The 25,449-nt window shown below is 35.3% G+C and overlaps 1 non-coding gene across 1 annotated transcript; it reads right to left on the bottom strand.

The window, feature by feature from the left end:
- Positions 1 to 713: 713 nt before the first annotated feature.
- On the bottom strand, positions 714 to 820 carry LOC145135004 (small nucleolar RNA R71). The gene has a single exon (XR_013719484.1). It is a non-coding gene; the product is annotated as a small nucleolar RNA R71 (small nucleolar RNA).
- Positions 821 to 25,449: the final 24,629 nt, after the last annotated feature.

Genomic DNA, 25,449 nt, shown 5'->3' with positions numbered 1-25,449 from the left:
GAGACACAACCACGTCGTGGTCTCACTTCAGTGAATTTATTAGTTTATTGATTTTTATTCGTTTTATGCATTTTTTTAGTTTTTGTTTAGTTTTAGTGATTTATGACCCATGGATCTAAAACTCCTACTGTTCCGCCACTTCAAGACCCAGAATCTGCTTTCCACAACAAGAAGGATAAGAAAGTCAATGAGTCAACAAGCACTTTTCAATCGGACAAAGGATTTGAAAGCTTCGAGAGGACGCTAGATAAAAAAGGAATTGGATACGAGCCAAAATCCTCTACCAAAGGAAGTTTAGACAATTTAGAGATTAAAAGTGAGGTTGAAGAGATGACATGCATTACAAGAACGATGATGGGAGACTATAAGAAGAGGATACATGAAGAACATGGACCAGGTCTAGTTCCACCCAAGATACCAACCGAGAGAAGTTTTGAGCTCAAGGGTTACATTCTATCAATGCTCAAGGATATACTTTCGTTGGGAAAGAGTATGAAGATGCTTTCAAGCACACTGATGAGGTCAAAGATATTACAAACTACTTTCATGTCCCTAATGTTCCACGAGATTTTGTGTTACTAAGGATGCTTTCTGTCACATTTACTGATGAAGCAAAAGTTTGGCTGAAGTCTCTTGCACCCGAATCTATTACCACATGGGCTACTCTTCGTGATTCTTTCATTGAGCAATTTAGTTCAACTTCGAAGATTTTAAATCTTAAAAAGAAGATTGTTAACTTCCAACAAGAGGTGGGAGAGTCCTTATATGAAGCTTCAGAAAGATACAAGGGCTTGCTTATAATTTTCTCTCAACATGATTTGAATGTTCAGCAAGAAGTTTCCATCTTCTATGATGGAGTGAATGTAACTACTAGACAACTCCTTGACTCACAAGGGCCTATGGCGAAGAAAGAGCTGACAACTATAAAAGAATTAACTGAAGAATTTGAAAAACACTCACGAGAGTACCACAATCCACGAGATGATATGACAAGAGGAAAAGGAGATGGAGGGAACGAGAACTTAGCTGCAATCATAGCTAAATTAGATTCTATGGATAGGCGAATGACAAAATTAGATCAATCGATTCATGCGATAAGAGTTGGTTGAGACAATTGTAGTCATCCACATTTGACCAATGATTATGATTTGGATGAAAATGGGAACAAGAAGGCGCAAGTGTTCTGCTCAAGTGGTGATAAATATGATGAATATTGCAGGAAGACCAATATGGAGTGGTTGCCATACGAAGAGTATAAGAAACAAAAGGATGAGAAGTACAGACAAACAGGAAGGGGTTTCTATCAAAAAGAGCAACCACCACCAGAAAAGAAGATGGATTTCTAGTCAGTATTACATAGATTTATGGAAGCATCTGAAAAGAGGCATGATACTACTGATGAAAATGTGAGAAACCATACTTGTAAATGAAAGGTTACCACCCAAAAATCAAGACCCAAAGTCACAACCTCATGTCATGGCGATCTACACCGAAGAAGAGGTTCATTCTGATCAAATAATGACCCATGAAGCAGCTATAAGTCAGTCTAAGTTATGTGCGGAAGAAGAAAAGCCCGGAGCCAAAATATCAAAAAGTGGATTGCTCTCTGATGCTTCACCACGTTGTGATCTCGAGCTGAAGAATTTTTTTCTCTTCTCAGTTCATTTCAGCCACTTTTTCCATTCCCATCTCAAGCAATCAAACATTCTCTGGAGCTCGAACAAAAGAAATTTGTGGAACTAGTGCTTTCACTCTCGATCAACACCCCATTCCTTAAATCAATGGAAAAACTTTGAAAATTTGCAAAAGATGTAATGAGTAATAGAAAGGAGTTAGAAAAGGCCTAAACTATAGTTCTTAATGAGTTGTGTTCGGTTGCGATTATCAAGGGGTTACCAATCAAGATGGGAGATCCAGGTTAACTCATATTGCCTTGTAAATTTGGCGATTCGATTTCTATTAATGCTTTTGTCGATTCGGGGGCAAGCATTAATCTCATGCCATACTCTTTCGATCAAAAGCTCGGATTACCAAAGCTCCAAGACACAAGGATGACCATTCGAATGGCAGATCACTCGACAACATACCCACGAGGAATCATTGAAGAACATCCAATTATTTTAGGAAGACCATTTTTGAGTACCGCAAGAGAACTAGTTGACATCCACGACTCAAGGCTCACACTTCGTGTAGAAAACGATTCTATTACCTTTGAGATGAGTCCTAAAGTGAATCATGAAGAGCCAATAGACAAAGTGTCAAAGATGGATGCTATGGAAGAGGATCTTTATGAGCTAGTTGCAATTGAGAAGATGATGGAAGAAGAGCTTAAGGTTTGGGAGGAGCCTAGTGTTGAAAAAGTCAAACATTTGAAGCCAAGATCCTCGAATCCTATGAGTTTTGAGGTGATTGCATTTACTACACCTAAGGTTCAAGAGGAAGAAGAAATGGATTAAATCGAAGAGGAATTGTATGAAGAAGTGGAAATAATATATGAATATATGGGAGGAGAATTGAAGGAGCCAATAATGGTCAAGATGGAGGTAGATAAGGAAGGATCTAAGGAAGATGATAAGAAGGTAAACAAGGCAAAGAAGCAAGGAAAAGGGGTGAAGCGTAAGTATGAGGAAAGTGCCCACAAGTAGAAGAAGGAGAATTCAAAGAAGGCTTAAAAGAGAAGGGTTCAAGCTTACAAGAGAAAATGGAAGGAGCAAAAGGAGCAAAGAGAGATCCCACTGCGAACTTCAACAACGTAGAGTGGGAAGGAGTCCGACTCACGACTCCTAAAAAAGAAGTACTTCTTGGGAGGTAACTCGATTTTTAGAGTTTGTATTTTATTTTCCTTTTTAGTTTTATTTTCGTTTTTAGTTTTATTTTGGTTTAGTTTTTATTTTAACCAATTAATCATGTGTTTCTCTAGTCTTCTTAATTTATTTTGTAGTTTTAGAAAAAAAAGTATATGAAGCGATAAAGAAGCTTAATGGATGAAGAAGTCGTGAACTTTTTGAAAATCACAATCGAAGACCATGTTCTTAGATAAGTATGGGGTTCCCACATTATGATGAAGAAAATAGGCATTTTGAAAAATATTTTATTGAAAAAGAAGTTTGGGAATGGTCCTACATGTTACAAAGAGTCGATGCCTTACTCCAATTTTTAAAGACAATATGAGAAGGAACCACGACGTGGACATCATCAATACGTTATAGCAAAAGTTTTTACCACTACTGCTTTCGACTGCACCACAATGTGGCGTCCTTAGACCACGTAATGGCTACATTATTTAGCTAGACCATTACGACTTCCAGATTTACACTATGTCGTGGCGGTGCTTTCCCACAACGTGGCAGCGGTTCAACACATTTTTCAAGAATGGTTCTTTGATTGTATTCCGATCCGGCACATTGGCATTCACAAGAAGAGGTCCAGAAGTACTGTTTGCAGCCATATTATGAGAAGTCCAAGCTTTCCACAGACTTTCAGAATTTGATCTTGCCACTACTACCCAATGGGAGTCTGTTCCAATTCTTCCTCTTTAATTTATATATTCTTTATTGTTTTAGTATGCAATGAGGACATTGTGTCATTTAAGTTTGCGGTAGGGGGTTGAATCTAGCAAAACAAATATTCTAATAAAAAATTTGAAAAATGGCTAGGATTCTAAAAAATTATTAGAAAGATTTCAAAACAATAATCTAAAACTGAATATAGTCAAACAAAATTGTTGTCTTGAGATCTAGCTTGCTAGTGTTGTGTGGGAGGATCTGATGCGAGTTTCAATGTTTATTTGAGACAATATATGTTATAGTTTATTTGTGGCTTCCCTATCCTAGTGAAATTAGAGAACAAAAACACGACCTTGCTTAGTTTGAGGGCCGCAATATGTTTAGCATCGTGTACCATAAATGTATCCAGGAGAGCTTATGTAGTCATTGCACCTTAGACTAATACTTCTAACCAATAAGGGTTGAAGTTATGTTCCCTTTTTTAAGCATATGTTTGATAAGATTTTTAGTTTTGAGCGAAAAAAAGTGAGAAAAGAAAAAAAAAATAGAAAAAGAAAAAAAAGTTGCAAAAGTTGAAGAATAAGAGTCTATAAGCTATGAATATCAAGAAATATCATGAAGACAAACTCAAAATTATCAAAGACTCAAGAATAAGGCAAAATTTGCGAAGTTATTTATTGTACTTTTGTTTTCTAGGTTATTTTTCTATATGTATGCTTGGTGGTTTAACCAAAAATACTTTGAGGTTAAGAAAGTTTTTTGGAGACGGATTCAGAGGGATGCATAAAATGAGCGTTGTTCAGAAGAAGTGGGCAAGTCTTTAAGAAGATTGTGAGTATTTAGGATTGGGGAAGTTCTTAGGAAAAATTTAGACACAAATACATGCATTGCGGTCTTGGAGTAATGGAGAGGCTCAAAATGGATTGTTTTGTGTGATGTTGGTAGTTAAACTCTTGATATGATGATAATAAGATCAGTTTTGCTTGGGGGCAAACAAAAACAAGGTGTGGCGTATTTTGACATGTGCATAATTAACTACATATTTAATGCATCTTTCTAATACTTTTACCTATAATTATGCATAATCTGGAAAAAAAGATACTTATTATGTTTAAATTATTTTTTGTAGCGGCAAAGACTTGCTTGGAACAAAAAGGAAGCATACGAGGATTTGGAAGCAGGAAACATGAGCTAGCACAAAAGAAGAAAAGAAAAAGCCTGAAGACCACGTCGTGGTCACATAACCGCGACATGGTGATTGGAAGAATCATGACCCATTTGCTGACATGGCAGACACGCGATTAACACGAAGACCACATCGTGGTGGCGGTCAACCACAACGTGGTGGTCAGATTTCCTCAATTATAAAATCCCAGAAATTAGGTTGAAATTGAGAGGATGCATTCGGTTCTCTGAGGTTAAATCTAATTAATAAACCCTTAGAAACCCAAAGAAAGTCGAAATTCAAGAGAGATGAAGGATTGAAGAAGATTTAGAAGATATTTTTTAGAAGTGTTTAATCGAGTATGAGAATCAAATCAGAGTAAAAGATGAACACGAGAAGTAAATAAGGTCTGGTGTAGCTCATATTACTTTCAGAGAACAAGAGTACAAAACTGATAGTAAACATGGGAAAACTCAACTATCAACTCTATGTTCAGCTCCTATTTATAGGAGGCTAAAAGTATAAAAAATACTAAGGCTAGACATTATGCTTCATTAAAAAGATGCCTTAGCAAATACATAGAAAACATACGAAATAGACAAATACACAGACTTCGACATATTACAAGACATTTCGACTCTACAATCTCCCCCTTTGTAATCATGTCGAACTTCTCAATTCGTGAGAATCTGTGCAGCAAAGTGCATCATCCTTCGTATCTCCGAGTACGATGTCATTATCTTCCTCAACTAAACTTTATCTCCATCATTGTTCTTCTTGCAATTATTCATACGGACAATGAAGTTCGTATATTGCGAAGTAGTATATCTTTCTATCTCTGAAGACTGAAATAAGAACCTCTTAGATTTTCCATTTTTATCTTTTCCAGCAAAGACCAATCCAAAAGGCTTTAAACATATCTCCCCATCAACATATTTCTTCAGTTCAGCTTGAGTCTTTGACAATTCCATAGAAACTTTCACTTCCTTTCCCATTGCTGATGCTAACTCCACATCAGTCAATGCTAGACAATCATATTAATTGTCTATGAAGATTTTGATATGGGCAAGACCAAGCCTCAATACATCTTTGTTAGTCCCTTGAAGTTGCGAAGCCTCCATGTCTTTCAAAATTAATGCAACTTGAATCAGGTCATTCAAGTTCATTAGAGGAAAATCAGCAACCGAGAAATCATATACTTGATTGTTCGCTCTTACAACATGATACCGAAAATTCCGTATCATATTCTCTAACATTACATCTTTTGTTATGCTGATAACCTTCTTGATCTTCACTAATAACCATATTTCTTCTGGTTCTTTTCCAACAACCTCATGAAACCTAAGTTTCATATGAATAAAATCATCCTCGTTGTCGAACTTCTCAAGTATCTTGTACTGAGCCATGATAAACATCATTTAATTCATCGGAAAATCAAGTTGACTCATATCAGTGTTAGTGATAGAATAGCTTTTGTTAGGCTTTTCCTCAAACACATACATGTGATTGTAAGCAACTCTTGCTTCAATATTCTCATAGCTATACAACTTCTTTGGATCTCCCTTATCCATACCAGGTGGATCACTTTCACGAAGTCTTAGTATTCTCTGTATCTGCCTTTGTTTATCCATTTCAGTTTCAATTTCGGCCTTCTTTTCTTCTTTCTATTTTTCAACCAAAATCCCCTTCCCTTTACCATCATCTTCAGAAGGATTTGGTTTAGATGAGCTTGAACTTCCTCCTTCAGTAGAAGAGCCAAGAACAATTCCCTTCAGAATAGGTTTTGTTGTTGTCTTGATGGTTTCTGTTGTAATCACCTTTGAAACTATCGGTGTTGGGACTTGAGTAGATACAACTTTCGTTAAATCACCAGTAGTTACAATCTTCTCAATCTTTTTCGACTTATCAACCCCTTTTGTAGTTTTCGAAGGTTTGCCTTCTTGAATTTTCTTTTCTCCTCCTTGCACCCCTGTGACAACAGGAGGGGCACCAACAAGCAACATGTTGGTAAATTTTGAAATTGGAGCAACAACCTTCTGAATGACTTGATCCAAACTGTGTAACTTCTGAGTTAAAAACTCAGGAGTTAAAAATGAAGTTGGAGCCGGTTTCGACACTAACTCTTTCACTTCACCAAGTAAAACACCCATCTTGTCGAAACTTTGAGTATCTGTTGTAGCCTTTGCGTCAAGCTTGGAACTTAATGCTTGATACCATTCAACAATCGTTCTGACTGCAGCCGCTATAGTATCAACATTCGACTTGATTATCGAATAATTGGAATTCATCTCATTCAGCTCTTTGGATGCATCAACCTTCAACTCCTCAAGTTTTCGATTAACATTTTCTCTTATGGTTTTGACATCTTTAACAAAAAGAACATGACGTTATTTTGCTACCATAATAAGATCTTTGATTTCAGAGTTAAAAGAATCAGCCTGATCCTTGACTCTCAACTCGTTGTTCTTATCGATAACAACCAATTGATGCTGCATTCGAAGTTCTGCAGATTTGAGCATCACATCAACTTCTATCCCTGACACTGAATTCTTTGCTCCAGAGTCACCTTGTGATTGAAGAATAGAATTGAGTTTTCGATTGAGAATCTTGAACTGCTTCCCCGACATCAGCATATGATCATATATGTTCTCCTCTTCGGAATCAAATTCCAAATCAACAAATGTTCCTCCGAAACCTCCTCCATCTGTTTCATCATTGGAATTTGGTTTTGGTGGATCGGTAGATTGTGATGGGAAAAGAGTAGTGAAGGGTTGTTGTAATACTTGATCGAAAGTTGATGCAATAGTGGTAGTGTAAATGGGTTGAATAAAAGGTGGAAGTGAAACAAAAGTAGTTGAAATAGGTTTAGAAGAACATGTAGTAGGAATACCTTGAGATGATGGATCAACACTCACCACAACATGTGCACCCGTATTAGATACGTTTGCATCAATGGTAGAAATTGGAAACCGCCTCAGGAACTGATTTGGTTACAACAATTTTGAGTGGAACTGTTGTTGTTGGCAACGAAACATTTGTGAGAATTAGTGGTTGTGAGAGTTTTGGGGAATTCGAACCCAAAGGTGTTTTCTGGAACGATCTCACTATCTGATGACTCATCAGGAACCACCAGCTTTCGTTTCTTTCTCTTCTTGTTGATGTGCTTCGCCATATCCTCAACTCTTCACTTCTTGGATGATGGTGAAACTGGTGCAGGAATCTCACGAACTTTCACTCCTTGTCGGTTAAGCTGAGGTTTGCGAATAGTAGGAGATTGATCTTCTGATGAAGTTCATTTCTTATAAGAGAAATTCCTTAATATTTTGAACACAACAGATTTTGAAGGGATCAATTCCTTTGAAGATTCAGGAACAACTTTCTTCTTAGGCTTCTCAGTTTCGTTGGCAATCTTCTTAAGAGACTTAGACTTAGCTTGTTTCTTGGGGCTTTCGTGAACAACAACCTATTCAGTAACCTTCATTGACCTCTTTTACTTCTTGGATGATCCTTCATCACTTATTTTCAGCAAAATCCCAGTTTCGACTGAAGGATTAACATGTTGCAAGTTTGCCACCAATACCGAATTTGTTGGATCAACTTTCTTCAGCATCCCATCAGGAATTCGAGCAACATTTGGGAATACTTCTAAATTATCTGCAACAGTCTTTGGAAAATGATACTTCACGAATTCTGCCTTAGCCTCATCAGCAGGAATTGGAATACCTTCTTTCTCACATACATACTAAAGAACCAAACTCTAGTAACGTGCACACGAAATTCCATTTACTTCATTCGTGTTTTCCAGGCTCTTTATAAACTCTTTCCAAATCTGAGTAGCATAATCAACATTAAGATCATAGTACAACCATGCTACCATAGCATAGACTTCCATTCTTCCCTTGTCAAGCCCTACACTTCGCCCAGTTAAGCAACGACGGTATATCCCGAACAAAAAATTCCATATGCAAGGAAGACCTGACTTCTTTAAATCACTGATCTTGACAAGTGGTGGCTGATGACCCATCTCGTTAAACATGAACAAAACTTGATCACAAGTAGGTTTAAATAATGGATGTGAATTTGGAATCACCAAGATTTGAGTAAACAACATCTTCGTGAGTCGAATTCGCTTTTCATTCATCAGATTGAAAGTGATTACATCAGTGGCTTTGCTGTAAGAAGCAGTGGAACCTGCCATTGATAACCATGACATCGGGACATCAAAAGCATTGAACATCGTAGTTGCGAGACCTGAATGTTGAAGAGCAACAATCAACATCTTTAGTTCTTCAGGATACAACAAAACATCAGCCTCAACTTGATAGTTGGTGCTTTGAATCTTCATGATTGGTTGTTGAGATGAGGCATCGTCAGTGGTGTTGGTGGGATCAGCAGCCATTAATTAGGGTTTTGAGAAATACTTGAAGAACATAGAATGTTTAGGGCTTTTTGATCGTATGAGAATTTGAACGCGCAATTATAAAAGGAGATAATAACTTCCTTTTATATGTAAACCCAGTGGAATTCCAAACAGTTTCATTAAGAGTAATCCATGTCTGTCCTTGAAAGTCGCAACACTAGCCGTTATGAGCACCATGTAAGAAAACATTCCTTGAAAATCGGACCACGTTGCCAAACCGTCACATCAAACTATTTGTGAGTACCAAGTGGATAAGATCGAAAACCTTCAGCATGGAGGTTAGGCTCTTTCGTCTTTGGGATTTGAGACGAAGTCATATGCCAGATTGTCGAAATCATCAGCCTGAGTTGGTAATACTCATAACCTCAAGGATTTTGTGAGTGCAGTGTGCCAATATATCGCACCCCAAAACCGGAACGGCGGAAACATTCTGGGGTGGAGGACGTCATGTACAGTATCATAACAATGCATAATAGTAAAGACAAGCAACAACATCCATTGCATTGATATAATAATTGTAATACAAGCGTGTTTCGAATAGTTTGTAAGACACCAAAATGTATAATCAAAATACTTTTGTTCAACAATCATAATACTTTTGTTCTGTTCTAGTATGATACTGACCCTGGTATGAATAGATGTATATATACTTAGTTAAATATTTTATTATTTAAAAGTATATATTCTTGGTCAGAGTGTTTTAATCCCGTTGCGTTTATAGTTTGTATATCTTTTATGGGTTGATATACTCGATTCACTATAAACAATGCTCTGATACCAATCTGTCGCACCCCAAAACCGGAACGGCGGAAACCTTCTGGGGTGGAGGACGTCATGTACAATATCACAACAATGCATAATAGTAAAGACAAGCAACAACATCCATTTCATAATATAATAATTGTAATACAAGCGTGTTTCGAATAGTTTGTAAGACACCAAAATATATAATCAAAATAAGGATGAGTCTTGTATGTGCTCCATCTTCTCAAAAGCTTCATCTGTACCTGTCTACTGATGACCTGAGAATACAAGTTATTTTGAAAGAGTTTATCAGCATAAAGCTGGTGAGTTCATAAGTATTTAGTGTCATTGCTTGTAAAAAAAATGTTTGTAACAACTTAATGTAGTAACTGATTTCGAATGTTTGTAAATAGTATACTCCCTAGAAAATCCTATATTTTCCAGTAAAAATGTAGTCTTCTACCAAGACCCGATTGTTTGTGTATTTGTTTCTTATGTAGTGTAAGAGTTTTTTCCTCAGTGAAACTATCATTATAAAAATATAGTTTATTTAAACGTGTATGTGACAAAATCACAGTGTAATGAAGTATAGACTCCAGGTAGTACTAAATGTACAGTACACCTCGGGGAGTCTAAAGTAGTAACATGTAGACTCCAGGTGGTATTAAATGAACAATACGCCTCGAAAAGTCTATTTTTGCCTTTAATTCTTAATTGGCTAATTAAAGGTTTGAATGTGAACTCGTATGTAACCATGCTGATCGACGGTTGAATAAATGATGACCCTCCAGGTCATATGTAGTGAAGTAACATTCTGTCATCCCTTGGCCTTTTGGCTGGGACTGTAGCTAGCAGTCGGGATGTGGGAGTGTCTGTCCCGTATAGATCTATACACATAATGCCCACTCTCCCTCCAGGAGACTCTGGTTACAAGGTGATAGCACAATAAAGTGTCGTATCGAGAAGTAGTATGTCACATTCTGTTTATAGTATTCAAATGTTTATGTAGTATATCATAGTGTAGTAATGTTTTCTCTGTACTAGTGTATAGTATGTTCTCTTGTATAGTGTATAGTATGTTCTCTTGTATAGTGTATAGCGTGTTCTCTTGTATAGTGTATAGTATGTTCACTTGTATAGTGTATAGCGTGTATTGACTCATAACTGTACTGGCTCTTGAATGTGTCGTTGTAATAGTAGTAGTGAGTAGTAAAACCTTAACTATACATATTATAGTTAAATAGTAATGTGGTAGGTATGCCTTTGCTACACAAAGGTAATGAACTGAAGTGAAAGCTTTTATATCCAACACATATATACATGATATATATAACTAAGATTTCAATGATATTCGGACAAATAACAGGATACCCTAAGTCCACAACCAAACAAGGAACATGAAATAAGGTGAGCTATCAGTCCTAAGTCCTTCAAGTCTTATTTATATAAATATATTAGTGTAGATATGAGTTTGAAAACAATGCAAGTTTAAAAGAGTTTTGGAAACAGTTTTAGTATTTAAAAGTTTAATAAAAGGTTTTAAAACGCTTGAAAACCATAATTTTGATAGTAACTTGAAAGTAGTGGTAAATCTTTATGTTTGTTCTAGTCATTAATCACATGTGATTAAAGCAATAACTAGAATATTTCAACTTGTATTCTCCCCCCGCATAAAATCATTTAAAATCATTTCAAAGGTTGATTCAGGGGGTATGAACTCACCTGTAGTGAGTGGTTTGGATGGAAGTGCCGAATAGGATGCTAAGTGTCAAGTGAGGATTTGAACACGCACACGGATCCTATTTAACATGTATTGACACATATATGTATCTAATTAGTCATTTGACAACTAATTAATCAAGTAAGGACACCCTAAAACATGGATAACACTTTGATTCAAGTGCTAGGAGTATCAATGGGTTGCATCTAAAGAGAGTATGGCCTCACATTGGAGTTTGCTGCCCATATGGTAACACCATATGAGTTTACGGTTTATGGTCATTTCCCCCATGAGTTTACGGCCGTAAACTCATGGTAATTAGTACCATTGTGTGTTTTAGGGTCTGATAAGTCAAGGTTAAGCATCCTATAGTCATGTTCAAGCCTTAGGAAGTCATGGTGGCACAATGGCGCCATTTTATAGAGTTTACGACCCATGGACCATTCCTCATGAGTTTACGGCCGTAAACTCTATGATTTCTTGATCTTTTTGATGTTTAAGGTCCTAAACACTTCAAGGAAGTGATCTAGACTAGTATCCAAGGCCAAAGAAGGGACTAGGGCTCATATGGCCCCCTTATTAGGGTTTACGGTTCATGGACCAACTCCCATGGAGTTTACGGTTTTTGGGTTTACGGTCCAAGTGGGTTTACGGCCGTAAACCCATGGTAAGTCCTACCATTTCGTGGTTCAAGGTCTTTAGCTCATGCATGCAAGGTTCTAGTCCATTATCCAAGCCCTAGAAGGTAATGGTGGCACTTATGCACCACCTCATGGTGTTTACGGTCCAAGGAGATTGCCTTGGCCGTAAACCCATGTGTTCTTGGGGGATTCTTGGTGTTTTTCCATGGTTTAACAAGTGTTCAAAGTAAATAACTAGTTAGGAGGAGTGTACTTACTTATAGGAAGCTTGTAAGAGTGTTTAAGGTCCAAGAACACTAGTGTGTGTTCTTGGTGTTCTTGGTGTTTTGAAGAACACTTGAAGATCTATGAAAAAGACAAGATTTCATGGATGAAATCATGTATAACTACTAGATGAAGTGTTATAACAACAAATCAAGAGACGAAACACTTACATTTTTGGAAGATTGGAAGAACAATGTTATGATACTTGAGAGAGAAAGTTGGGTGTTCTTGAGCTTGGAAGTGAGAAGTGGGGAAAATGAGGAGTAAACTCATGCCTTAAGCATGAGTTCATGGTCAAAGGGGAGATTACGGCCCAAACTCCTCATGTTTGGCCGTAAACTCCTAATTAAGGTGTTATTTGTTTATTTGTTACACATCACTCTTAGAAGATACTTCCTTTTATTTGTTCGTTTGACGAATTTAAAATAAAAACACCCAAACGGACTTTAAACCGGCTAAAATCAATAGAGATGGATTTGACTAGTAATTGAAGTGCTTGACTTTAGAGTTTGTACAAATGAAAATTTCGGATTGTCACACAATAGAATAATATAAGAAGCAAACTAACGAAAATTTAGGATCTGTGATGTCGAAAAATAAAATTTCGACACAAAGGCAGTTAAACCCCGAGCAAAGGTTGCTTCGTTAATTATCAAGAGAGATAAGCAACAGCTTGTGTGGTTTCCCGTGAATTACAATCGAATACTTCTAAATAAGTATCAAAGGGCTTCTTTTTCAAGGCTTCGTGGGTGGCTTAAAAATTTCGTTACATATCATCCTAAACATAAGGTGAGTAATTGTAACATAAATTACTTGTGTGACCAGTGTAGTCAGTGAGAAGTATGCTTTGGATTAATTTGAAAGTGACAATTGAAAGAATTGATACTCCCACGAAAAATCATATTCAAAGAAAAATTATTTTCAGCTGGATCCTGTTGGGTAACAAATGTTGTGGGCTTCGATCATTTGATCAAGACCACTCATAACGAAAGAATATGATTTGAAGGATCGAAAATTTTGTATTGAAACAAATGCTTAATGAAAATCTGGACCTTAGTTCCCCGTCAATTCCATAAAAATTTTGAAAATTGGGTTTCACTTTCATCACGGCCTCATGAATCAAGATCATAAACACAGAGTTTTGATATGTCTAAGTCATGATTGGTTTGATCAATGACCTCTTGGACATACGTCATTGTGTGTGAAATGTGTTAGAAGGTTGAGATGAAAAAGGTTGTTTCACGAAATCAATTGTACCTCTGTTATGTTTGGACCAAACAGAAAACTCTTAACTCATTTGAGAAGATTTAGGTAGCTCAGTAGACTAATGTGAATGCAAGCCTGATTGGGAAGAAATTTCCGTGATGAAAAATTTCATTAAGGCTTTCGAAATCACACATTGATTCAATGGAGGCTTGGGTCGACATGCTGCAACATGCTTCTAGGGACATTCTAACTAGTACAAAGTATCGAAAATTTACCTTACCCTAGAAACGCAAGCATGACCCTTGTAAAACTTCCTTGGAATCTGCACTAAGAAAGAAAAGAAAAAAATACAAAATAACAAAAGTCTTTTTGGTCTTTTATGTTTTTGAAAAGAAAGAAAATATTTTTGTGTTTTTAAGTTTTTCGAAAATTAAAACAAATAACAAAAGAAAATCTTTTTGGTATTTTTGATTTTTCGAAAAGAATACAAATTAACGAAAATATTTTTGGATTTGTCAAAATTTTTCAAAATGAAATACAAACGAAAATTTAAGAGTGTACCAAACTAACAAAACTTTTCTTTCCCAAATGTCGAAAACGAAGCGTATCGAAGCGCTGAATATGAACAGTTACTTCTCAATGGTTTATACTATACGCCTCTGAACCATTCAATAATACCTCTGAATCGACACTTTTTCTTCTTCTTTCTTTGTTATTCTTTCGAAAGTAGTCCTGGAACCGAACTTGCTTCAATCATTCCCAATCCTGTCAAAATTCTAACAAATGATTTTTCGTCCAATGCTTTTGTAAAAATATCAGCAAGCTGATCAGTTGTTTTTACAAAATGAACTTCAATATTGCCGTCTTCCACATGATCTTTAATGAAATGATAACGAAGTGCAATATGTTTGGTTTTCGAATGTTGTACTGGATTATGACAAATGCGTATAGCACTTTGTGAATCACAATACAATGGAATCTTTTTCATATTAATTGCATAGTCATGCAATTGACTCTGAATCCATATGATTTGCGAAGTGCAAGCTGCATCAGCAACATATTCAGCTTCTGCTGTGGAAATCGAAACACATGTTTGCTTTTTCGACTGCCAGCTAACTAACTTCCCATCCAAAAATTAACATCCTCCACTTGTACTTTTTCGATCAAGTGTACATCCTCCTAGATCTGCATCCGAATAAGCTTGAATGAAAAATCCTGATTTCGAAGGATACCACAATCCTAACGAAATTGTTCCCTTGAGATAACGAAAAATATTTTTCACCGCAGTCAAGTGTGGTTCTCTTGGATTTGCTTGATACCTAGCACAATTACATACAGAAAACATGATATCAGGTCGACTTGCTGTAAGATAAAGCAAAGAACCTATCATACTCTTGTATAAAGTAAGATCAATAATAGGTGTGTCTAACGAAAGTGTTAGCCTTGTTCCAACCGCCATTGGTACTCTTAACTTCGTGCTATTCGTCATTCCAAATTTTTCGAGCAAATTCCTGGTATATTTTTCTTGATTGATGAAAAATCCTTTTCTGCTTTGATGAATGTTTAAACCAAGAAAATTATTGATTTTACCCATCATGCTCATTTCAAATTGGCTTTTCATCAAACATTCGAATTCACTAGACAAAGCAGGGTCAGTAGAGCCAAAAATAATATCATCGACATAAATTTAAACAAGCATTAGATGATTCCCAACTTTCTTTCGAAATAATGTGGGGTCAACTGATCCTTGTTTATATTTCGATTGTTTTAAGAAATTGGTAAGAGTTGCATACCAGGATCTTGGTGCTTTTTTAACCCATATACTGCTTTATCTAAAATATAAACATGATCAAGATATTTTTCATCTATGAAACCTGGAGGTTGTTCAACATAAACTGTTTCTTCGAGTTCACCATTGACAAAAGCACACTTCACATCCATTTGATAAAAATCAACATCTTTGTGAGCTGAATAAGCCAAAAATATTCGAACAGCCTCGAGTCTTGCAACATGGGAAAAGGTTTCTTCATAATCGATATCTTCTTGTTGCGAATATCCTTGAACAACTAATCGTGCTTTATTTCGAACAATATTTCCATCCTTATCGGTTTTGTTTTTGAAAATCCAATTTAATCCGACAATTGAAAAATTTTCAGGTTTAGGAATTAACATCCAAACCATGTTTCTTTCGAACTCAGCAAGTTCAGATTGCATTGCTACAACCCAATCTGAGTGTTCCATTGCAAATTTAACTGTTTTTTGTTCTATTTTCGAAATGAAAACATTAAACATGCAAAATTCTTGACGAGCATTCGGTACCTCATTCTTTGCACGAATTTGAACTCTATTCAAAACTCCATCTTGTGGATTCCCAATGACTTGTTCTTTTGGATGATTTCTTGTCCATTTTTCCAATGGTGGATATGCTGGATCAAAGTCCAATGGTGCATCTTCGTGTATTTCTTCATTTTCAGATCCTGGAACTGAATTATTATCATTTAGTTCGTGAAATTCATTTTTTTCATCAAGATTTATGGTTTCAGTATCATTATGCTCCCCCTCAACATAATTGTCATTATGATGCTCCCCCTCGAAACTTTCATTTACACTGCTATTCTCCCCCTCGAAAGGATGCTCCCCCTCAACATTTGAGAGGATATACAAGTGCTCCCCCTCCACTTGTGCATTTAGCATACTTTCGCCATTAGCAGTTGTATCTGATGTGATTGTCGAATCATCAGTATGTTTCGAAGATTCAGGAGTTTGATTATATGCAGCATGGACTTCAGCATCTGCAGCCCTATCTGGAACACCAAAAATTAAATTAATCAAAATACGACGAATTATAATTTTCAGACTCATCATTTGATTCATTAAGAATTGGTTTTTGTTCGAAATGTTGTTCAACTTGTTTCACATAATAATCATCAAAAGTGAGGTTAAACGTTTCTTCAAATTTACTTGTTCGCTTATTCGACACTCTGTATGCAACCAAATTATTTGAATATCCCAAAAATATTCCTTCATCAGCCTTAGCTTGAAATTTCGAGAGATTATCTTTGAGATTCATGATAAAACACCTGCAACCAAACACATGAAAGAACTTGACATTAGGTTTTCGGTTATTTATGATTTCATACAGAGCTATATTAAAACGACGATGAATGAAAGATCGATTCTGAGTAAAACATGTAGTCGAAACTGCTTCTGCCCATAAATATTGAGGAAGATTCGCATATGTCAACATTGTTCTTGCTGCTTCACAAAGAGACCTATTCTTCCTTTCAACCACACCATTTTGTTGTGGTGTATATGGCGATGAGAAATTATGCGAAATTCCTTTCTCAGTTAAGAACGAATCAAGCATGTTGTTTTTAAACTCGGAACCATTATCACTTTTGATTTTACGAACATTCTTTTTCAGACTTGTCTCAATTTTCTTGATAAATTCAATCATTGTTTGAGCGACTTCAGATTTTAACCTGAGAAAATACACCAAAGTAAATCGTGAAAAATCATCAACAATAAACAAAATGTACCGTTTCTTGTTGATAGTTTCAACAGTTGATGGTCCACAAAGGTCAATATGAAGAAGTTCCAGCGGTTCAACAATTTTCGAATCTATGACAATTGGATGTCCTTTACGATGCTGTTTTCCTTGTTCGCAAGGTGCACATAAAGTATCATTGTCAAAATTTAGAACAGGTAAACCTCGAACAAGATCTTCTACTACCAACTTATTCAGATTTCAAAAGTTTAAATGTGATAAACGTCGATGCCACAACCAGCTAACATCAGATGAAGCTTTCGAAAGTAAACAAACTGAGGGTTTCCCAACAATAGGTTTGATGTCAAGAGTGAACATATCGCGATATCTTTTTGATTTCAGCAAAACTTCGTTCGTCTCAACTTTAGAAATGATACTTCCTTCTTCGTTAAACACAACTTGATTGCCAGTGCCCACAACAAGTTGTGAAACACTTATCAAAATATGTTTAAGGCCTTCAACATAAGCAACATGATTCACTGTAAATTTTCCATTTGTTACTTTGCCATAACCTTTATCTTGACACTTGTGATTATTTCCAAACTTCAATACTCCTGCATTTTCCAAACTTCTAAAATCACGCAAATTCTCCTTCCTTCCAGTCATGTGACGTGAGCAACCACTATCAATGTACCATTTCTCATCATATTTCTCGTCACACAGTACCTACAAACATTTAAAGAATTTAGGTACCCAAGGCTGTTTGGCTCCTTGGTCATTAGTTTGAAAAAGTGAATGAAATTTAGAACCTAAATCCCACTTTCGAACTTTGGTTTTGAAAGTATAAATTAAGTCGACATCATCAGTTAAAGATATCGAAACATAATTTTTTGATAGTTTTGGACTTTCACTGACTTTCTTCTTATGTTTCTCAGTATGTTTGTCGTTTGAGATTGGTTGCCATTTTTGAACTGGAGTATTTGATTCTTTCGAAGATGAACTTCCAGATGAAGTATCATTCAAATACTGTTCATAGGCCTTCTTGATTTGCTGTTGAGAAAACTTTCCCGAATGATACCTTTTCCCTTTTTCCTCAAGCCAATGATTGACTGTTTCCACACCAGATGAACCTTTTGTGTATGAAACTTTAGTGGCTTTATGTGTGGATGGATTCGGAAAATTTGGTATTTGTAAAATAAACTTTGCAGATGTTTTCGATTTATCATTCACAAATGTTTGATTGTCGGCAACTTTCGAACTTTTTCAAATTTTCGAGCATTCTCAAATTTTCGAACATTGTCAAATTTTCGAACATTGTCAAATTTTCTAACATTCTCAAATTTTCGAACATTCTCAGATTTCCGAACATTTTCGAATTTTCGAACGTTCTCAAAATTTTGATTTGTTCTATTTGAAGAAAATCTGTTTTGATCGTTTGTTGGTTTTGGAAAAGATGAATTTGAAGTTGAAAACTTTTGTTGGCTTTTTAGATGAAAATTCTTTTGTTGCACATTTGTTTGAAAATTCTTTGAAGATGTTGGTTTTGAAAACTTCGTTGAATAATTTTGAAAATCATACGAAATTGGTTGAGCGGGATTTTCCTTCTTATCCAAACGAGTTGAAAACTTTGTTTGTACTGATTTAGACACCCCATTTTCAGACTTTTTCTTGGTTGGTATTTTTGATTGCTTTTCGTTTGACACTACTGAACAAAAAAATTTCTTTCGTGCATGTCTTTTCGAAATTCCTTTTTCATTCCAATATTTTTCAACAAGCTCCTTAAATTCTTGTGAATTAAGTTTCACATTCTCATTTGTTTCATTAGATTCTTGTTTCAAAATCTCTTTTGTATTTTCTTGTTTTTCATCCCATTTTTGGTGTGGTTTTTGTCTTTGAAAAACACACGAATTCTTTGTTAGATTATTTTCAACAATGCTTTGGTTTGAAAAGAATCCTTCGTCTGATGTTTTCTTATTATCTTCTTCGACCATTTTGTTGAACTCCGGTTTGATGTTTTCAACATTTCCAGTAGTGACCCACATTTGATTCGGAAATACAACGTCATCTGAACACTTAAAATTTGGATATACAACTGTATATGTTTCCAAATAACGAGCACCTTTTTCAGATAAGACTTTGTCGTAATTTTCTGTGTCTCCCAACACTTGATCAACAACAACTCATGGAATGGATGTTTCATTCGAAACATTCTTTTCTGTTTCAGAATTGTTCGACATTTCTTATTAATTCTCATCATCACTACTGTCCGTTTGACTGTCTCTTAGACTCACATGATCAAGGTCACAAACATTCGAAGTAGATGGTCTATCAGTGTTATCCTCAACCATCAAATCATCACAAATTTCTTTACCTTTTGACATGGATTTGACATTAATGACATATAACTGAGAACAATCGATTCTTTCCTCCTCCTCAATTTCACTGATTTCGCTAAAACTGTCAGAATTATCATCGATATCTGCAAAATTAGATTGAGAGTCAAGTTTCAAATTCTCAATTCTTTTCAAAATTTTTATTTGTTCACTTTTGGTCAAAGTATCATTCACTATCTCAACAAGTTCATCATCATTCAAATATTCATCTATCTTAACAATACCATAAGCAAATCGATTATCAGGCACTTTATCGAATTCTGCTATGGTTTTCTCACAATCATAGGACAAACTATCAACTTTCTCTCTTTCGAAAACAAGAAAAGGCAACAATTTCCTATGTTGTTCTTTGCTTATATCAGGTGAATGATGCAATGAAGTCGATTTAGCATAAAGACTTTTTGCTGAATTATAGTAAATGTTTCTCTGAGCAATTAACATTCGAACTTCATTATCTAGACATTCCCTATCATTATTCACATTATTGAAATGCAATTCCAGATACTCTACCCTGCTTCGTTTCGAATCTAGCAATTTTTGAGTCTCTAGCAACTGGATGTTTAGTTTCTTAGCTTCATTACTAGCAGACACCACAATTGTATCAAAGTAAGGAACAGTATCACCGGAAGCATTTATTTCATAATCATAAGCTTGTAAAGGAATATTAAAAGATTGAAGTATAGCACGTACCTTGGTTGTTATCGGTGATTTGTTTCCTGATTTGGTCATGAAACAACGACCAGTCACCATTTCGTCATCATCCTCTTCAAATTGTGTGAACATAGCTCCGTGTGTTGGATTATGCATCTCTTCGTCATCAGATCCTGAAGACCTGATCTGATACGTGCCATCCTCTTCACCTTCGCCTCGTGCAAGTAAAGACATCCCCTTCGTCTTTGCACAAACTTCTTCCAATCTTTCAACATAATAGGCTTCGTCCTTGACCCTATTCTTTTTCTCTTCTTTCTTACGAAGCATACACTCATTTGCCAAATGATTTGCTCCGTTGCAGTAATGACAGCCAATGCCCGAATCTCCATTAATTTTCTTCTCAATTTTGGTTTCAGTTGACTTCACATCATTCTTCTCGAATTTCTTCTTCTCCTCACCCACTGACTTATTAACGAAACTTCCTTTCACATCACTCTGCTTCACCTTGGAATTGAAAGGTTTCTTGAAAATCTTTTTAACTCGGTAGTTCGAGTAAAATGCAATCGCTTCATCATCAGAATTCATTAGAAAACCTTCTTCATTAGAATCATCTTTCTCAACAGCTTCTTTCTCAGACACATTCGAAACAAGAGCTAAAGGACCTCCCAAACTAAGTTTCGACTCTTCAGCCATCTCATTCACTTCACTTTTGTGAGTTTTCAACTGATTATACAAATCATTCAGAGATGAAGTATCGAAGCTTTGTTGATTCTTCACCATCATGCTGACACTTCTCCACTCCTTACGAAGTCTCATCACAAAAGTGAGATTGAACTCCATTGATGACCTTGTGATTCCATAATGATTGCATCTATAGACCAGTTCATTAAAACGATCATAGTAAACTTCAATTGTTTCATTCTCTTTTTGTCTGAACTCTTTCAGCTCCACAAGGCACTGCTTAACAGAATTTATCTTCGTTCTCTCGCTTCCCTGATACTTTTCCTTAAGAGTATTCCAAATTTCCTTTGCAGTTTTACAACCACGGATGTAATTGTAAACAACAGGTGGCAAGGCACCTCACAATTCTCTTAAACAACGCTTTTCGTTGTTCTTCAGCCTGGTGGATTGATCAGTATTTGCAGCTGTTGATCCAGATGATCCAATATTTTGAACATTCAATGGAGGTTGAGCGATTCCTGTAATGCAGCTCCAGAGTTCCTCGTCCAATCCGTTCAAGTAATCCTCCATTCGATCATCCCACTGATCATAGTACTCTGGAATCAACATAGGAATCTTCGTAGAAGATCCTAACAAATGAGAAAAGGAAGTCATCGTGTTCATGTTGAAATTCGCTATTAACGTACAGATGAGATTTTTCAAAAGAACTTGAAAAAATTCAAAATTGAATGAATGAATTGATCAGAAACTCAAAATCAATTACTCAATTACACAATTCAAACGCAGAATCAAATCAAAACTGTAGATCAGAGATGATTTTCAGAATCAAACAGTGCGGAAACTTTTGAGACAAACTCATGACTCAAAAACGATAGATTCAAATGAAAATCAGATCTTCGCAGTATTGATTCCTGCTCTGATACCAATTGTAAAAGTGTTTAATCGAGTATGAGAATCAAATCAGAGTAAAAGATGAACACGAGAAGTAAATAAGGTCTGGTTTAGCTCATATTACTTTCAAATAACAAGAATACAAAACTGATAGTAAACATGGGAAAACTCAACTATCAACTCTATGTTCAGCTCCTATTTATAGGAGGCTGAAAGTACAAAAAATACTAAGGCTAGACATTACGCTTCGTTAAAAAGATGCCTTAGCAAATACATAGAAAACATACGAAATAGACAAATAGACAGACTTCGACATATTACAAGATATTTCGACTCTACATATTCAACATTGATTTAGTTGGTTTGCTTATTAAACTTATGTCTATCTTACCTTACTTATATTTATTGTGTTTTTCTGCTACAATGAGTGGCTAATCACCTTTTACTTATGTTTGGTTAAGATGAGCTTGATACTTATGTGTTGATTTCGATATTAGATGAGTATTATTGATTTTACTTGTTTTTTATATATAAACCCTAGCATGTTTTCGTTCTAGTTTATATTGCTATTAAATAATATTTTGTGTGTTTATTGATCATATTAATGTAACAACCCGATATTTGAAGTCAATATAATAGTTTAGGTCAAATTGTAACTCGTTTTAAAGTAATAAAGAAAATAAACCATAAAAATAAAATGTTAAATAAACTTGATTTGAATGAATAAAGTGGTAGAGATCATAAAAAGGTTTCCGAAAATATAAAGAACATTGAAATCTGAGTTATAACGAAGAAGTTATGACCTATCGTAGATCCGCGACGAAACCGACAAAACACTGTGTAGCGTAAAAAGTGAGTTTTCAATAAATGCTTTTTAGCCTTAGGTATCTAAATGAAAGTTTTAGTATATGTTAAACCGAGAGTATCCATAAAAAGAACGTACAAATCTGATTTCGTATGAAAAAGTTATGATTTTTCTAAGATTCGACATAACAGTACACGATCCGAAATTCGAAATATAGATCGATCGATTTTTAGCCGACACAACCTAAACGAGAATTGAGGATCTCGTCAATAATAGTTCAACGGTAAAAAGATAGATGAAAACGGACATCGGATGAAGAAGTTATGAATTTTTAACGGACTTTTCCTGTCCCTACGTGTTAAAAATATAATATTAAAAATCAATTCAAAACTAGCCGACGGACACTAAATGAAATTGTAGAGTATAATCTCACCTATGCGTGGATATAAAGAACATAAAAAACAGAGGTCGTATGCGAAAGATATGAAATTTTGAAGTTTATGGCACAAATTACGAGGCTGGACCGGAGGAGTACGCCCAGCGTACTCGGAAACAAGGTCAGGAGTCAGCCACGTCGCCCTTCCTTCGCAAATCGACATGCATCAGCCACGTCTGAGGCCCGGGTTCCGATCAGAAGCCACGTCTCACCTACGCGCAGCGTACAAAGGTACACCTAGGGTACCGAGGTACGCCCAGCGTAATGCGAGCACTCGGACCAACTATAGAAGGCATGCGAAACTGCTCGGTTATGTTTGCTACTTTTCCATTTCTTTCACCCTAAAACTCCTCTCAAACAACTTTAAAACCCCCCGAAGCCTCGTGAACACCCCTAACACCCGAAGAAAGACCGAAGCCCCGAAGTTCTCGAGAGAATAATATTTTTCAGTCGAAACTCTGCCCGCATAAAGCCCGGTTTTTCATCATAAACTCACGGTTTTGTCAAGGAAAATCATTTCTAGAAACGAAATGCTGCCCAAATCACCACTTATCAAGTGAGTTTATACCCCTACACTTTTCCAAAATTTTCTATGTTTTTAGTAGGGGAATACAAGTGAAAACACAAGTAATTTTGTGTTTAAAATACAAATTGTTTATATCGCTCTTTTATATATATTATAAATATTGAACACAAAAATACTAACTAAACGTTTTTGTTACCAAACTTATAAACTCTCCAGGTTGTTAAAATAAAAAAAGGCTCATATTACGTAAATTACACACATATAAACTATAATGGGTATAGTTTATGGAACTTATGAACTATTTTATCAAGTAAAGAAAAAGATATGAAAACACACATATAAATTATAATAGGCATAATTTACGGGTCAATTCTCAATATCAATTATCTTAAACTTGTATATGGAAAAAAAGTTCATCATTTCTTGTTAAAAGACTTTTTCCATTATATTACTCGTAATCTCGTTGAAACAATAAATTTGTGAGTCACTTCGTGGTGTACATATCTAAATACGACCGTAAGTCCTTACTTATTAACCAAAATCTCTTGGAGGGAGAGCGTGAATTTGTGTATAGATCTATACGAGACTGACAATCCCGCACACTGGCTGTTAGCTACAGCACGACCGGCAGGTTATGGGTGACAAATGTCATATCATTCCGACGCCTGAAGAACGTCGCGACATGCATATCAGTCATATAGTATGGTTATAAGAACTCACATGGAGAAAACAATAGTTATTTTATGTAGTAATATACTTTTTATAAAATAGTAAAACAAGGTATTTACATCATATCTATTTTACAGGCCAAATATATCTTCAGTTAGTTTTACCTATGAATAAAACTACATATCATGAAATTAATTATAGCAATTATACCTATGCCTTTTTGATTTTGGAATGTTTAAAACCACAAATCGGTATTATGGAAAATATAAGATTTTCCAGGATCAATATCATTATTTTTACAAGTGAACAGTTTATAGTTTGACTTTCTGAAAACAAACACAACTGCTTATCGAAATCAATGTTTTACAGCAGAACAAATATAACTAAGGATATGTTTACAAAGGATTTAACACTTATTTATGAATTGTATATTATCAAATAGTTTTATTTGATTATTAACTATAGATTCAGGTTTCAGGGCAAATGTACGTTCAAAGGTTTTATTTAAATAATAAAATTATATTACATTATCTGTAAGTACTAAATTTCTAGATCTACACTTGAATTACATGAGAAGTAAAACATTATATAATTACTAATATGGTACAAACAGAAGTTCAGAAAAACATATAACGAGTATCCTTTTTATTAAAGTGTATGATTACTTAATGTATACATTACGATTCTATATAATGAAGATTCGATAAACAGTGTAATGTGTGATTTCCGCATTTCTTCACGTTCCTTGTTTGGTTGTGGGCTTAGGGCAGATTCACCCAATCGATTGTCCGTTCGATTTATATTATATATCATTTGCCTACACTAAGTAATCATTGGAGGTAATAGGACGGGTTATAATAAGTACATGAATCAGAATATCAAATCACAGGTTAAAAACATAAGAACTTTATACTTTTTAGTCTCAAAGTACTAAGATTATGATTTGTATACTAAGAAAATTTTGGATTTTCTAGGAAAACACATTAACACTGTTATTAACAAAGAATATATCTTTTCCACCAAAATAATTATGAACTCACCAACTTAAATGTTGATACTCCCTTTTCAAACCACTTGTATTCTTAGGAAAGTTAATAGCATGTATCCTGTCGGGCGTTATGTAGACGGAGCATATTAATATTACGTCTTATCTTTTGGCTATAGTTTTAATGTAAATCAGTCAATGTGTTGAAAACGATGTAAACTTTATATTATTAATACAATGGTTGTTGTTGCTTTGATTA

Source organism: Lactuca virosa, chromosome 8, assembly GCF_052849685.1.
Source record: "Lactuca virosa cultivar CGN04683 chromosome 8, Lactuca_virosa_CGN04683_v6, whole genome shotgun sequence".
Lineage (NCBI taxonomy): Eukaryota > Viridiplantae > Streptophyta > Magnoliopsida > Asterales > Asteraceae > Lactuca > Lactuca virosa.
The sequence above is the reverse complement of the archived record's forward strand: the minus strand, read 5'-3'. Positions and strand labels throughout refer to the sequence as shown.